The following is a 13964-nucleotide window of genomic DNA, read 5'->3' as shown; positions in this document are numbered from 1 at the left end:
CAGTGCCCATTAAATGAAAACCAAACTTTCATGTATAAGAGGCAGAATGATATTTCCTCCTGAGCTCAGGGAAACCTTTTCTTTTGGGAGGGTGAAATAGGCATAATAAGAAAATACAATTAATTTTTTGTGAAGAAAATAAAAAACACTTCAAACTAAATAGTTTTAAATGGTTCCCTAAAATCAGACTAGAAACTAGGAAGAAAAAAAAAACTGTTTCCCTGTCACTAAATTATGAGAAAAAAATGTGTCACATGAATGCTCATGTAAGTGACTTTAGGTTACATGATGTTCAAAGTCTTTCACTAGCTTTTGCAAAAGATACAGAATGGCTCTCCAAATGGATGAATGACTATTCTTCAGAAATGACCTTTTATAAAAGCTGAGGGCATAAAATTAAATCATAATTCAGTGAAGGCATTTTTCCAGAAAATAAGGTAATATGGTCCAAGTATATTACTTTCAGATGCCCTCACCTAGGTCAGTAATAGCATTTAGAGAATTTTTGAAGGCAGAGAAAGTTAACATCCCTTAGATCAATGTTCCTCCAATATTTCTTCCCCAATCAGTGCTGGAAAACCCAAAAGGCAAAGCATAGGACAAATATAGAAGAAAAATCTAGAAAAATGCTCTTTTAATTTTTGCATGCTTGTAATTCTGTCATCCTTAGCAGATTCATTTTTATTTAGACTAGTCAAATTATTTTAATTTTGAACTAATGTCAGTGGGGACTTTCAACATCCAGGCCTCTAATAGCTTCCACAAACCTGAGAAGGAGGACTGTATCCTAATAGTAACAGTAGTTCTGAATATGTGATTCTTTTTTTTTAATATATTTTATTGATTATGCCATTACAGTTGTTCTATTCCGCCCCTTCATTCCCCTCCACCCTGCATACCCCTCCCCCACCATTCCCCCTTTAGTTTATGACCAAGTGTCTCAAGTTCTTTAGATTCTATATTTCCCATACTATTCTTGCCCTCCCCCCTAACTATTTTCTACCTACTGTCTATGCTACTTATTTTCTGTACCTTCTCTCCTCTTCTCCTTCTCCCACTCCCCTGTTGCTGAATATGTGATTCTTAACTCAGGGAGTCAAGGAGGGCGTGGTGTGGGAGGGGCGAGAGAATAGGAACCAGCAAGGTTGCCAGGAATGGAATGACCCGAGTATTTGATTTTTAGCAGTCAGGGTAGAATCTGCAAAAGCACCCAAGGTGATTCTCAGATGCTTTGCTCTGTTGCCACCCTTCCCATCCACTTCATGAACACTGATTGCCTGTCACAATCCAGCATCTCCACTGAGCTTTCAACAAAGAGTTCACCACAGTCAAATTAAAGACGAATTTACTCAGGAGGGTCTCAAGTGCCTATCTTCTGAGCTATGAATGAAATAAAGGTACTAAGTGGAATAAGCCAGTATGAGAAAGACAAGTACCACATAATTTCAATTATATGTGGAATCCAAGGAACAAAATAAACTAACAAAATAGAAACAGATTCATAGATACAGAAAACCTGCTGACAGCTGTCAGAGGGGAGGGAGTAGGCAGACTGGGTTAAAAAGGTGAAAGGATTAAGCAAAAAAAAAAACCCATCATACATGCAGACGACAGTAGGTGATGGGCTGAAGGAAAAGCATTATGGGGAAGGGAGGAGAGGAAAAAGGGGAGAATAAATGGTGATAGAAGGAGACCTGACTTGGGAAAGTGAGCACACAATACAGTGCACAGATGATGTGTTATCTGAAAACTATTTAATTTTATTAACTGATGTCACCCCACTAAATTCAATAAGTAAGTAAATAAATAATAAAGGTACACATCTCTTACCAACCATTCAAGCAGCAGACTAGATAAAGCCTTGAAAGTTAAGGATTTTCACAAGTAGCCTTGCTCAGGTAATGGAAATTGTATGTAGTATAAAGGTGTATGTATGAAAAGGGCCACAATTCTTCTGAAAGAGCAGCTTTAACTCTTCTGAAATTGATACTTCAAAGGACAAATACCCTCAAATTTCTGTGCTCCAACGCATTGAAGAGTTTTGAACATCTCAATCACAAAGAAACAAACAAGCAAAACCAGGTAGAAAACCAGGTAGTCTTGATTTTGATTAAGACTTCATTCTAGTTGATTTGTCAGCGCAAGTCAGTGGTCAAATCCACCTTTTGTACCAACTGGCACCCTATGGCGGGTATCAGGAACCTGGAATAAGAACTCATGAACATAGCCAGAATTTTTTTTTAGATGGGAACACACTATGTTCCTATTTATAGCTATTCCATCTTCTCTACACTGAGTGAAGCAGGGTTATCAAGTCAGAAAAAAGCTGCCCTTCAGTAAATCCTGTAAGAAGGTGGATAGGTTTTATGAGTCTGTCACCAGACTGAAAGGCTGATTTCATGTTTGCAAATGTAATTGAAGAACCTCATATTGTTGTCAGGGACCTATGTTTGCTCTTAGTTTTCAAAAGCCAGAATTCATGCTGAATTTAAAATGAATGTTATTAACAGAACTATTATTATTTTCATACTATGAATGAATTAAATAATCTCATTTGTATCAATGTCTGCTACTCAATTTCTTAAAGGAAATAGTTGTCTGGCAAAAATAAGGAAATTAAATAATTACTGCATTTTCTGTTCACAGGTACATCTTTAGTTGATAAGGAACACAATATATATTTTCTCAAATGTATCAGAGTTGGAACAAAAAGACTGTGACAAAATCTCTATGAGAATGTGAAGTATTGAAGAAGACCTTGTGATTTCAGTTTGTTTTAAAAAAAGGATCCATATCTTCCATGCCAGTCGCAGTTCCCTATTTTTGCCCCATTTTCTCATGTTCCTTATCTTCTCCATCCAGTAAGTTTCTGGCTTCTCTTTGCTAGATTTGAGTGGAAACTTGAGGTTTTGCACCATTCATTTTACTCCTGACCTTCAATCTAGCCTCTGTCTACACTTCTGAATTTGGACCCTGATCTAATGGTTCCAGATTAGTGGGTCATTTCTCCGTGTTTCCAGGATCTCTATAGACTAAGGCTGTGATAACTGGGGCCCTTCAGGGGATGGCTTCCCTGAGGCTGACTCCTTACTCTCACCCCTTCCTTCTTGACCACACTCTGCAAGTCACAAACCACATTGGCTAACTCCTTCCTGAGAACTGACATTATTAAGGAAGTGAAGGAAATCTATGGGGAAAAAGAATATACTTAAGAAAGATATGTAAACATTAGTTGAACATAATTAGTAATTAATCTCAGTAGAAAAGGAAGACTAAAATTTTTGAAAAGTTTAGAATGATCTTCAGAAGGCACGTGGAGGAAATACATATGGATTTACAAATATTTAAAGAAAGATGGTCAATTTGTCACAACTAGAGTCAAGAATGATGACTGTTGACAGTTATATAGAAATGGGTTTTTTACTGACTTATGGTGTATTTATTAAACAATATTTTAGAGTCAATGTTTTTATCATCTACTTTCACTTCCTGCAATGATTACATTTTCCTTCCCTACCATACCTGCAATTAAGAAAATTCTATAAGTGAAGCAAGTTTTTTTTTCCTTGCTAGGTTAAAATACAGCATTATATGGTAGTGGCCTCTTAATAAATGTCAATTACCTTCTCTTTTCTCTGAGCCTGGAATTATGCTAATCACATTCTCCTGAATATTCATAGACTCATAGAATATTTAATCTGGAAATAAATTTAGAGATTTTTCTCACCCAATTTTCTTTAAAAAAATATAAAGATATTGTGGCTCAGAGACTTGAAGTGACTTGTATGAGGTTGCCCAGCAAGTTAATACTATAGCCAAGAGCGGAAGCCAAGTGTCAGTGGGAGGAAGCAGTATGAAGAAAGGCCCTCATTGAGAAAGACAACTCATTCCAGGGACCTGAAGGAACTACTCCCAGCCTGGAGAATTAGGGAGGTGGCAGAGTACATAGGATCTTCAAGGTTATAATGAGGATTTGGGCAGTAATGAGACTTATTAGGTGTTTATAAAAGGATGGTGACATTTCATTGGCATTTTGAGAAAGATGCACTATTTTTCTATGTTTTTCAATTGAGTAATAAGGTCCTCTTCTTCTCAAATACCCTTATTTTCAGCTCAGGAGGCAGTGCTGCTCTCTGGAGTCCTTTGCTTTCTGCCTCGTCCATATGACACGTGTTCCTTTTGTTCTTTTCATATGTCTGCTCTCTCTCCTACATCTGTTCCAGACCAGACACTATGCTTCGAGGTCATCTCCACCATTGGTTTAAAAGAGAGGAAACCTTCCATTTTTGTTCCACCTCCCTAAGCTTTTCTATCTATTCCCATTTCTCGGATGATCATACTTCACTTCACTTTCAGAATTTTATTAGGTTTCACCAAGTCCTTGGACCATTTCCCAGGAATGGATAAAGACTTTCATTGATCAGCCCCTGAAGTCCAAACTTTCCCATGAATATCTTCCCCGACTAAAAAGATGGGGAAAACCTCTTCTATTTATCAACATAGACTTTTCATATCCAACTTCTGCACAGAGAGTTTTTGGTAGGCATTTATTTAATTGCTAGTTCTTGATGTTTATATATTTAACAATGAAACCTTTGTAGTAATAGTTTTCTTTCTTTGAACTAGGTTCATAATACTGGCTTTGACAGTCATGTCCTAGAAATATCTGATTGCCTCGTCTTACATTTCTAAAGGCCCAAACATATTAGGATTAAAGGAGGATTAGGATATTCAAACATATTAGAATAAAGGGTACTCAATGGCTCCATTTTTTATTTATTCATTTGTGTATTTATTATAAGGCATCATAGAATTGTGGGAAGAGTGTGGGCTGTGAATTCCGGCACACCTGAGCTCAGATCCCAGCACTGTCATTTAGTGACTTCAGGTCCCTGAAAGTCACTTTTTCTACCCTAATGGTGTGTCTCTGTGGGTTGAATATTGTCCCACAAACCGAAGGGTGGCTGGTTCCATTCTCAGTCCGGGCACATGCCTGGGTCATGGGCCCTAGCAATGGATTGATCACATTGATGTTTCTCTCCGTCTCTCTCTTTTTCCCTCCCCCTTCTCTCTAAAAATAACTAAATAAAATCTTAAAAAAAGAAAAGTCAACTATTTCTCTGTGAGCCTTGGTTTCCTTGTTTGTAAGTGGGAATATTAATATGTTTTTTGAATACAGTCGTGAAGTATAAATGAGTTAATAAATCATATGCCTAGGACATAGTAGGTTCTCACTTGATGATAGCTATTTTTATTATTGGCAGTTCCTGTAGCTTTGCCTGAACTCCTTGCATCTGGGAGAGAAACCATGTGGGATAAGTCAGGGCAGAATGCCGCAGATCGCATGTCAGTGTTCTCAGTTCTTGCTTTATCTTGCCTCTTCCTTAGCTTCAAACAACATATGGGAGTACATCACTTTGACTCCTTCTACTGAGGACCAAACTATGACTTCTTTTTCTATAAACGGAAGGGGATGGTATTGACCTAGATCTTTTCTCTTTGGCAAGTACCCACACTAATGCTTATCACCAGTTAGAGTTCTTTCTTAGAGTATCTCACTCTATGGCTAGAAAGTGTGTTTCTTTCAGTTGAAAGGAAATCAAAGAGCATCCCTGTATAAAATTCCCTGAGTTTTTCTTAACTATGCATTGTCATGAGGCCATATGGCTGTAAATGATTTAGTTTTTCATGAAAAATGGTTTTAAATAAAAAATGAAACCTGCTAAAAGAAATTTGCATACTTGATGAAAAATAAAGGCAATAAAATGTTTAATCTGGCTGTGAGAAATGTACTGGGATTTCATAAGCAGCCCTTACTTAATAAGGAAATACATTTTCATTACGACTGTTGCATTACCAGTGTTATGGAAACTTGGCCTCTTTAGGTAACGATACAGAAAACTGAAGCATGATTGTGTTCACTTTCAGATTCCAGAAAATCCACACATCTAGATAGTTGTGAAGTAAGACCTACCCTGGTCCATGTAAATGAGAAGCTTACTTGGAAAAGACTTTGACTCTGGGAAAGAACGGGGAAGCAGGATCAGGTGGGAGGCGAAAGAGTCTGATCATAGCACCATGCAAGTCATTGGCAAGAGCTGAGAAGGTACATCTTTAACACTTAAAGAATAGCTCATTAAAATCTCCATGGGAAATTGATAGTAAAAGGACTCAGCAGCATTGTAAGCAGTAGGGCTGGCCAACTTGGGAAAAGCCTTTTTGGGCCAGATGCTGATTAGCATGAGCACCACTGCAGGTACCTCAAGAAAGCATCAGCTGAACACAAGAGAAAAATGGCCACCACTGCCTGGTAGCAGGTAAGCAGAAAGATTAGGAAGTGAAGTTCACATGAAACATCCCCTGGGAACTCTTAGAAATATTTGGGAAGAGTTTGACCTCAAATTGGGGTTCCTAAGAAATACAATGACTTTAGCTTTGCTCCAAGTGGGTATTATAAGTTACATATCAGGTTTCTTCTTCATTAAATTAGCTAGTAAATCATGCTATGAAATACAATCCTGGTTGTGAGCTTTCTTTAATGGATACCATGTAGGTCAAAGCCTATCTAAAGTTCATCGGGCCACCACTTTCAGTTGGTGTTGAACAGACAATATTAGGAAAACATCATGAAAGAAAAAAGAATACAAATGTAAGAGCATGCTAGTATTAATTGTAATTGCTAACCAACTTGGAAAGAAGCTTTATTTCTCAATTTACTGCATCACTTAGATAACATCTGTTCCTTGTGGACATATTTAATCATATCATTCTAGGGACTGTCGAACAGTTGCAAACAGGACTGTGAATCAATCCACCCACACCCTGCACTCTGGGCTGGCTTCATGCTGCAGAACTCTTTAGACTTCAGCCATCCTGAAATAGATTCCAAGAATCTGGGGCAGCCACACACAATCTCAGGGAAGATGTATTTTTTCAGCTGCATAAGCTTCATGGTTCACATATTTGAAAAAATGGTCAAAATACTGCATCTTTCCCACACATAAATAATAAATTTATTTGGCAAATGTTTATTTATTTCAATTTGTTACAGCTTTGAGGTTCTTTACATCTAAAAATATATCAAGACTAGAAAGACCATGTAAGAAAATTGTTGGCCGTTAAGGATCTGGAAGACTAGAAAGTGGTACTTTGTATTTAATGAGAGACAAAGCCAAGAAGATAGACCAGTGTCCTCAGCTTGTTATCAGAAGGTATGAAGCCTGCACCCCGACTGTTGTGGCTCAGTTGGTTGGACATCATCCCACAAAGCGAAGGGTCACAGGTTTGATTTCCAGTCAGGGCACAGCCTAGGCTGTGGGTTCCATCCCTGGTCGGGGTGCATGCGAGAGGCAACCAGTCAATGTTTCTCTCTCACATCAATATTTCTCTCCCTCTCTCTTTCCCTTCTCTTCTCTCTAAAAATAAATATATAAAATGTTTAAAAAAATGTGAAGCCCAAGTGATACCAACTCCAAGTTATGCTTTCCCATGTTGCTATAAGAACATCATCTCACAGCATTTTCTGTGATTTCTTGTACCTTTGGAGAGAGAAGCTTCATAGAACTTGTTATAGATACATGGTTAGGAGCTGGTGCACTTCAACCAGGCCTCCTGAGTTTTTATCAGGGTTCCTCTACTGCCCTGTTGTGTGATCTTGGGTAAGTCCTATAAACCCCTCTAGGTCTTAGTTTTTCTACCTTTAAAATTGGAATCATACTACTACCTATGTGCTAGCATTGTAGTAAAGTTTCTGTGTTTGGCACACTGTAAGAATTAATATTGGTAGACTGTGGTGATATTTGTGGTGGAAAATAAAATAGCTTTCATACATATTCAAAAATCATATACCGAGGAAAAGAACTTTGAAATAGAAAATTATAACACTCAAAAGACCTTTTAGTTTGTGTTTTTACCTAGGATAAGATTAATGGTGACAAATCAAAATAATTTGTATATCAAGCTACAGAAGCCATAGAAATTCTCTACACATTATTATCATATTTTAGACTTACATGTACAAATAGAGATATATAGGATTATTGAGGTTAAGTGCCAGAATTGATACCATAGAGTTTTTAAGTGGCAGAGTTAGGGAATGTATGGAGAATTTCTAATTCCAAAGCCAGTGTTTTCTATTTTATCATGTACCCTCTTAAATGAACCTTTAAAGTCTAATCATTTTAAGGTTTGAATTATCATTGGAGGATGCATTTTGTATCCATTGTATTTTCAACACATCTGCTTTTACATGGATCTCGTGTCCTTTCTTGTATTAGTGGCTGAAACATTGTCAGCGATGCCTAGACCACAGAGAGGTCAGTAGGATGATTTTTGGGGACTGATAATTAAAAGGTCATTCTGCGTGACCCAAAGAATTGGTTAGCTGCAGGAATCTAGGAATGGGCTTAGGACTGACTGTCAGGGTTGTGGCATTTCAGAAAGTATAACAAAGATTACAATTTAACGTTACTCTTTTGCTAGAATCTGGTTGAACTTTGAATGAAACTAGAAGTTGCAAAATAGCCTCAAGGTTATCAAAAATAAAACATCTGAGATGCTGCCACAGTAAAGAGGAAGCTAAGAAGACATGAAGGCTAAATGTAAGGTGGCCTTCTGGGTGGAATCCTGGGACTGAAAAGAGGAGACTAGGGAAGAACTAGAAAAATCCCAACAAACTGTGGAGTTGTGTTGACAGTAATATATGAATGTTGACTTCTTAGTTTTGACAAGGGCACCGTGGTCATGTCAAATGAGAGCATTAGGGGAAACTGGGTGAGGAATATATTTGAATGCTCAGTACTATCTTTGCAACTGCTCTGTAAATCCAAAATTATTCCACAGTAAACATGCTGTTTAAACTAGAAAAATCCCTTTGATGGTGTCTGAGATTAATGGATTCTGCATAACTTCAGTGTCATGGTTATAGAAAAACTTCTGTGTACTGCCCTCTTTATCACTCTTTCTATTTAATGTCAGGGCCACACGAAGGACTCTTGCCTCAGTCTCCCCACTCCCCACATTTTCATGATTTGCGTTCTAAATCTCTGACTTCCTCTTGAGCTGCCTTCTGAAAACAGAAAAACAAGCAGAGATGCTTGTAATTCTCAGTGGAGGCTTTTTGAACCTCCCCATAAGGGCTTTTTGTTTGTTCATTTATTGTTTTTGTTTTGTTTTGTTTTTATTTTTTTGCTAGTACTTTCATATAGTAGTCACTTATTGAGAGCCTACTACCTCGTCAGTACAATTGGAGGTGCAGGGAACACAAATAGGAGCAAAACAAACTCCTTACCTCTAAGAAGGAGATGCTCTCATTGGGTAAGCCAATACATAGCAGAGAATTACAATGCACAGAGATGAAGAAAGGATATTGGGGACCCCAGCAAAGGGGCTCCTCATACAGAATGAAATGAAAAAGAAGGTCAAAGTGGGGATCCTGATGGAAGTGACCTCCGAACTGGGTCTTAATACAGTGTTCCCAGAAAGGAGGACAGTGGCTGAGGAGGTGGCCGAAGGAAAAAGGAAGCCTCTGTGCAGTGCACAGTGCGTCCCAGAGCATTCCGGTGGGAAACCTCAGGAGCACACTGACATTGGAGTGGGAAGGAGACAGCAAACAAAGGCAGTAAAGCTGCTGGGGTAAGCAGTACTCCAGACCTGCAGGGGCTTAACTGCAATGGTGTAGAGATTAGATTCCACGCTCTGGGAAAAGAAGCAGGCTTCGCCTCTGATAACTAAATTCAAACCTAATCAGCATTCTCATCCACTCTTTTCAGTTTTCATAATCAGTATGTTTAGTCTTAATAAAAGGCATTTTTATTGTAGCCTGCTGGATTTTGAAATCTAGATAGAGCAAATTGATTAAGAGCATGGGATTTAGAGTCCTATATTGCCTGTTTGTAACTCTCTTCTCTACCAGCTCTGAGTCCTTCAACCAGTTGGGCCTCATGCTCATCTGTAAAATGGGGGTTCTTCTAGTACGATCTATTTCACTGGGTTGCTGTGACAATTAAATGAGACCCAGTGTAGGCTGTGGAGACAGCACTCAAGTTTATCATAGCATTGTATTGAGCATCAAATAGCTGAGCAGGTCAGCGGGCACCCTCTGCAGCAAGGCTGCCTGTAGTTACACCTTGGCTTTGTCACTTACTGGTTATGTGACCTGCGCAAGTTCCTTAACTCTTTGTATTTGTCTCTTCATCAGTAAAAGAGGCTTTGTTTTGTAATAAGGGTTGGATGAGCTAATATTTTTGTAGAGTGTGGGGGAACAGTGCAGGGCTTGGAGGTTTGTTATCAGCAGATTACATGAGTTCATTCACACACTAAGTACTCAAAGTGTCTGCTATGCTTATTATTGCCTGTAATTGCAGCCTGAGGCTTCTAGCAGGCTGGGGCAAAGAATAAAGACTGAACCTTGAGGCTGACCACAAAACTATCAGGAAAGCAGTTTTATTTTTTTGTTTTTCAGGGGTTTTTTTCTGTATATTTTTGGCGCAGGCCTGCCAGCAGAGGTCGTCAATCAAACACGTTAGTTATTACCTCATAGCCCTGCTATTTTGATCTTTGTTACAAATAAGAAGAAAAAAATGTATACAAAAAATAAACACAAGCAATTTACCACAAATCTCCAAAAGTTTCATTCTAATTATAAGAGAGAGAGCTTTCGTGGAATTTGAGAAAGAATTTTGACTTTTTCTGTCACATGTCTTCATGCACTTCTTAGTATGGTTTGATATCAGTTATCATAGCAGGAGGAGGCCTTGTAATAATACAGTACAGTTATGTTTTAGGATCACAAATGGCTTGGGTGTATGTAGGTACAAAATCGCATTTGTTTACCATTGAGGTTTGAACAGACTCAGACAGATATGAGATGAAAAATATTTCCCAACACCTTCATCTGTAATTGCTAACTAAAGAGACCCCTTCAATTTCATTCTTCTACTTTTATTTGTGCCCAGGATTCCAGATAATTATTGTCTGGGATATTGAGATGTACTGAACCATGTAAAAATAATTCTTCAAAGATACACTCTACAAACCATTGAGCAACATGAATAGGACTCTTGTCACAAATACAGACTGACAGGTCATTCCTTGGCATTTTCACACAATATTGAAAACCATCCTGAACTGGCAGGTGTAAAGTTCCTAGGTTCTCACTTGACAGAATAATTTAGGACTGATTGTGACTGATAATAGGCAAAAGGTGTGCAACAGACAATACCATCAGAAGAAAGAATATGATTTTATTCAATAGCAGCTGAAAATATAAATATTTTTATAGGGAGTTCTCAGCAGCTCAATGCCCATGGAACTGCAATTTTCATGGTACAGCAGATTATCTTGAAAATATCACAAAGTGGGCTCAGCAACACTTTCCTCGTGGGTGAAGCTATCCTCCCAATACATGCCTCCTCCGGGTTTCTCTGACTTACTGGTTGGCAAACATTTATTAAGGCAAAAACTTGCCCTTCTCTCTTTATGTAAATGCAAGCTCCTGGATCCTCTGATGGTGTCCACTCAACAGAGAGGCACACCAGCCATCTCTGCCATCTCTTGCTTGCTCATGATGTTCTGGAATAATTCCAAATCAAGAATGAACTTCATCGTCCCCTCTCTGTATTCAGTGAAAAGAGACATTAGTACTGTGCCACCAAAAAATCCACTTGGTAAAATGATCTATTACAGCTAAGCCTCTTGGAACTTCTTCAGTCAGAGGAAGCCATCTGATATCACATGATCAACAGGTGACTCAAGTACCTGCTACTCTAGCTGTGTTCTTGGGGGTATTTTACCCAACAGATCCTCCAAAGATGTGTCCTGGGACAGGGATTCTAAAACTATAAGGTGCACACACACCACCTGTTTTTTTGTTAAAATGCAGACTCTGATTCACTATGTCTGCAGTGGGGCTTCAGATTCTGCATTTCCATTAAGCTTCTGTGAGATGCTGATGCATCTGGTCCAAAGATCACCATTTGAAAAACAAGGTTCTAAAAAAGTCAGAACAACTCAAGATACTAGATAAGGCATCTGTCTGAATTCAATGACACATTTATTTGCATAATATTCTATACCCTTGATATATAAAAAAGGTTCTGACCTTAGAGAAGGGAAATGGAGTGTCAACTTTTGCTTTTGGTAGATAAGGTGAACTGAAAAATAGTTATTTCTTTTAGAGAAAAAAGGCAAAGTAAGGAACAACAGGACTCAAGAGAGAGAATTTTCTTCTACCATCTAGAGTCCCCAGGGAAGCCCAGAGGGAATATATGCGCAGCACAAAGTTACTTCCCTCTGCTGGATGAGGAAACCGTCTGCTCTGGGTTGATAGGTTCCATGTGACATTCCATGCCCTCCCCAGATGCCACAAAGACTGACACACTAATATTTACTTTTAGCTAAGTATTTAACTTTGCAGGAATAAATGAAGGCATAAAATTAAGCGTGGTTAGCATTGCTCTAATTAGAATCAAATTACTTATGAAGTCATTCACAGAAAACATGTCTTTCAAATTAGGACATTCCATTAACAGGAAGAGTCATTTCACTATGAAATGTATTAAATATTAGGTAGACTCTCCAGACTTCTGATTGGTACTTGGTAGCTAACACCTGGTTCCATTGTTCTCCTGGTCGATTTGCTCATCAGGAGCTCACAGAGGAAGGCTGAGGGTTCCTCATGTCAACCAGAGTTATGATGGGGACCCCAAATTTCCACTGTGATCATTCCTTGAAAGTATCATTTTTTTGGCAATTTCTTCCTCACACTCTATTTATTTGTATTTGTAAAGTATTCAGTTCAATGCAGCCAATATTTATTGAGCACTATTATCAGACTCTTGGGGACATAAAGATAAATACAACTTGATTTTTATATTCACAGAGCTGATCACCATGCAGATTATTTTATAAATGCTATTATGTTGGAATGTGTGCTTTTGTGGTTTTGTTTTTCTCACCACCTAGGGTGTGGGATCCTTGAAAGCAAAGGTCTTTTCTTATTTCTCTCTGTGCTTAATACCTACCTATGCAATTCCTAGGTAGGCAATAGCAGTGGGACTGCAGGAGAGAAGGACCACTTTGCCAGCCACTTTCACCATAACCTGAGTCTCCCCATATGGCTTTGCTACTCAGAAAAAAGTGTGGCAGCCCCAGGCCAGGGTATTGGGGTAGAAAGAGGAGATTTGAGAGAAAAAAACTCACCTTCTCCCAACCTCAGAAAAGAGTACCTTTAATTTAAGCTTTTATTTTCTTTGTTAAAATATAAGGTATGTATGTTTAATGGTTTTTTGTTTTTTTTTTGCAGCATGTTGTCTCAGGAGACATACTGCCATGACCACTTTACATCAAAAACACTTACATGTGTTCAGTAATTTCCCCCAAGTCACACAATCTTCTGAAGAAGAATACATACAAAATGGCTTAAGACTCCATCCTCTGGCATTACACTTCTCGACACCAAGAAAGTGGTAAATATATGTGAAGTTAAATCCATCCCAATGTGTGCAAAAGTCTCTCAAACATCATCATTTTTGTCTTTCTTACAGAAAAATTTTTTGAATCACTAACTCAATTCCACTTTTATTATAAGCTACAGCTTCTGAGGACACAGGCCCCATGTAAACCGCGAATCTCCCCCATGTGGCCCCTTGATGCACTTCAATCGCCCTGTTGGTCTGCATGACTGTTGGACTAATTGCACACCCACAGTAGGTGGAAGGTTCCTGAGAACAGGACAGGGGTCTCCAATGGCAACACAGTTCCTGGGCCATAGGAGAAGTTCGATGATTTTTGTTGACAAAATTGGAGGAATCCCCATTGTACAAATGAATACACTGAGACTCAGAGAGAGGAGAAATGACTTGCCCAAGCTTATACAATCAAAGACAATAGACTAAGGAAAGCTTTCAGACTTGTGCTATCCAACCTTGAAGCCCACTCTCCATCCCCCACCACAGTTTACATTA

The sequence above is a fragment of the Artibeus jamaicensis genome, unplaced genomic scaffold (genome assembly GCF_021234435.1).
Source record: "Artibeus jamaicensis isolate MK-2021 breed Jamaican fruit bat unplaced genomic scaffold, CSHL_Jam_final contig_415, whole genome shotgun sequence".
Taxonomy (NCBI): domain Eukaryota; kingdom Metazoa; phylum Chordata; class Mammalia; order Chiroptera; family Phyllostomidae; genus Artibeus; species Artibeus jamaicensis.
This window is presented reverse-complemented; position numbering follows the sequence as displayed.